The sequence below is a fragment of the Myotis brandtii genome, unplaced genomic scaffold (genome assembly GCF_000412655.1).
Source record: "Myotis brandtii unplaced genomic scaffold, ASM41265v1 scaffold463, whole genome shotgun sequence".
In the NCBI taxonomy this organism is placed as follows: domain Eukaryota; kingdom Metazoa; phylum Chordata; class Mammalia; order Chiroptera; family Vespertilionidae; genus Myotis; species Myotis brandtii.
Window position 1 is genome coordinate 2,248,628 of NW_005367694.1, and position 3,492 is coordinate 2,252,119.

Here is a 3,492-nt window from a genome sequence, read left to right on the forward strand (position 1 = left end):
GTTGTTCTTGTGGCTGTGGCCTCAATTTCTTTCACAACCTGTCCGAGGCTGCAGCACTGGGAAGCACCAGTTCCCTTCTGGGGTGAAAGTTACTGGTGGGAATACCGCTCTGGTGTGGGATTTGGCAGTGGGAGGCCAAAATCCTGTCTCAAAGGCAAGAGCACAGTACACTCGCCAGCTAGAAGGGTGCCACCTAGAGACCCGCCCTAGTCGGTGACAGGTGGTCCCCTGTCTGCTGGAGTGCCTTCTCTGAGGAGTAGCTCTTTGAACAGTTGGCAATACTTGGGCCCCAAATAAACCTCATCCTGAGGTTCAGGAAGGGGGCTCCAGTGCCTGGGGAGGGAAGCCCTGTCAGGATGGGCTCCTTCCCACTTCCTGGATCCCAATGTGTGGCGGGAGTGGGAAGCTGCACTTCCTACAGGTTCGCCAGGTGAGTTAACTTCTTAGCACATCGGCTCCCTGGTGCAGTGGATGGGACCTCTCTGCACATCAGAGCTTCCACCTGAACGAGCTCCTCCTGCCTGCCGCAGGCTCTGCACCAGCAAACCTGCACCGCCCCCGGGATCTGTCCTCCTAGGGCTCTGTCCTCTCCCAGTCATAGAGACCACTGAGCCTTCTCTGTTACTTGGTGCCTTGCCCAGAGCCTGCTGCGACTAGCACCATGTCATGGATGGGAGGGGAGCAGAGAGGCAGTGTGAGCTACTTAATGGGAGGAAGGCATGTGGAGAGGGACAGGGAATCAGCTGCTTTAGGTTCTCCTTTTTGATTCCTTAAGGACTTTGGGATGTGGGGGTTGCTGCCTGCTCCTCAGGGCTATGCATGTGACCTTCCTTGCTGTTTCTTGGGGGCTGGGTACTCCTGAGGAAACATGCCCCCACTCCCTAACCCCAACGTGACCTCATAACCCCCACTTCAGGGTGGCAAGCTCAGTGTGACCCTGGCAGGTCACTTCCAATGGGACAGGCTGGCCACGTTCTCCAGTGTCTTCTCCCCTGTTCCTGAGGGTGAATATGAGAACATGGGATCAGAGTAAGGACCCAGCACATCCTGTCTGCCACCACCTTACAGGCCAGGCTAGCAGTTTCTGCAGACCCCAGAGGTTTCTGGGAAGGAGAGTCCCAGAAATGCTTTCCCCACCCCTTATCTTCAGTATGTCCCAAGCTTGGTGCTGTCTCCCCACCCAGAGCCACCAAGGCCTGGCCATAACTTTACAAGTGACCTCTGGTCTCAGGGGATGAGAGGGAGGTCTTTGACGCTGTGAACATGGGCTGGGGTAAGGGATCCTGAAAGCTGGGCAGCAACCTGGCCCTGCCACTGCAGCCTTGGGGTCCAGCCTGGCATTTGTGGCAACACTTCCCCCACCTCCTGCCCATGGGCCTCAGCAGCCCAGGCTCACGGGCCCTACATTCATGCCTTCATTTGGCTTGTTGTTCATCCCATTTCTGCCTATAAAATCCTCATCCTTCAAAGTAGACCTCCTTCAGGAAGCCATCCTGGCCAGAATCGGTCAGCTTGGGCTCTAGGCTCCCACAGTTTGCCTGTGTGATGGTCTGGGGGTACCAGGGTACCACAACTTCCTCATCCTGATATTCACCTGGCACCAGGCCAGGCACATGGACCATCATTCATTCCACCCACACTTCTCATTCTCAGCGGTGTGGTGGTGTCGGGGACAGATATGGACCCTGCCTTCAACACCAGATCTCGCCGCGACGGCACACATGCAGGGGGCTGTGGGTCTGAATGAGACAAGGCTGGGATGGTCCGTGTCCTGCAGGCAGCGGGGGGCAGCCAGATATGAGATTAGGAAAACTACACTGGTTGGTATAGAGATGGGGTGAGTAGAGATCTGAGACGTTCAGGAGTGGAGGCATTGTCCAGTGGTGTTCGCAGGTGGGAATTTGGGGGCAAGGAGCCATTGTGGGGGAAGGGGAAGAAGGTGATGGAGTCTGAGGTGCCTGTTCATGAATTCAGTCCAGCTGGGGTGAGTGCTTCCAGCCCTGGCGTCTGTGCCTCTAAAGCTGGGAAGGGAGCAGGGCTGCCACAGGCTGCTGGGCGTCACTACCACCACATGGCCCTCCGCTGGCCTCTGTTGGTGGCAGCCAATGGGGGCCTCCCTGGGAGGGGCCCTGGTACTGGGAGGACACTGCTGAGGTGAGGGTCATGTCCAGGAGGAACTGCCCAGAACTGGTTTGGCCAGTGTACTTATCTCCAAGAAGTGTTTGCATTTGTGATCGCAGTGGACTTGCCCTTCCAGTCCACCCCACTGTTACCAACATGACTGAGTGAGGGGCCCTAACCAACCTCAGAAGCCCCCTACCTGCTGCTTTCCATCCCGCCCTCTGCCAGCCTGCCCTGGACAGGCCCCTGGCTCAGCCAGCCTGGTGTCCTCAGGCTTGGGCCTTTCGGTGGCCCTTGTTCCAAGCCTCCTCCTCCTTCAGTCCTACCTTCCACCTTGAGAGGCCTCCACATAGCTCAGGAAAGACGCCACTCCTCCCTCGGGGTCTGCATCAGCCTGCGTCCCAAGAGAAGGCAGCTACCCTCTCCCTGCTCAGGGCCTCCTGCCAACTCTTAAGTCCTCAAAACACATGGTCATCTTTACCGGGACCTGGCTGCTCTCCTTGCTCCCTCCCCAGACCTGCCTGCCTACCCTGCTCCATGGGTCCTGGGCGTGGACCTGTCATCCCCCAAAGCAGCAGGCACCCCTCTACTTCCCAGACCCAGTTTCTCTTCCTGGCAGTCCCCCTAGGGCCCTGTTCCTCTTAATCTTGTTCCCCTTCCTCCTTACTTGCTGCGCCTGCTCTGCTCTGTGCTGTCACCCCTGCTCTCCGGCTGCAGGAGCCCTCTCCAGCCGGGGCTCCGCCCTCTGCACTTTTCCCTCTGATCCAGCAGCCTTCTCAAGCAGGTTCCCTAGACCCTTCAACCCCTGACAAGGATTGCAGGGTCTCTGTCCCGGAGCTCTTCCACCTGCTTCCTCTGCCTTTACCACCACATTGGGGAGGGGGGGGCATGGCTGGGCCATTCTATCTCCCTGCCATCTCTCCAATTCATTCCCGAGAACCCCCTCACCCCAGGCCTCTGGTCCAGACCGAGTCTATCCACAGGCCTCAAGCATCCTGCTCCGTCCACTGCAGGCTTTGCACTGAGTGTGCAGAAGAGGCTGGCCACCCAGCTGGGCACCACAGGGCTTCGGGAAGTGAGGGGGGCAGTGCAGCAGAGGCGGCCTTGACCCGGGTTGTCTGTGGGACACCCTCCCATGGCCGATTCCGAGGCGCTGGGGACAAGAGGGACTTTGGTGCGTCGCGCTCTTGTCCCCCAGCTCCCTTCCTGCCCTGGGCCTGGCCGCACAGTGAGTTCGCAGGGGTGGCTTTTCCACAAGGTCTGGGGAGGGAAGGGAAATACCGGGGGACCGAAGATTCCTCGGGTGGGCCCCCGTGGCCCCGCCCTCCCCCGACGCTTGGCTGGCCGCCTCCAAGTTCGCCCCAAGTTTGA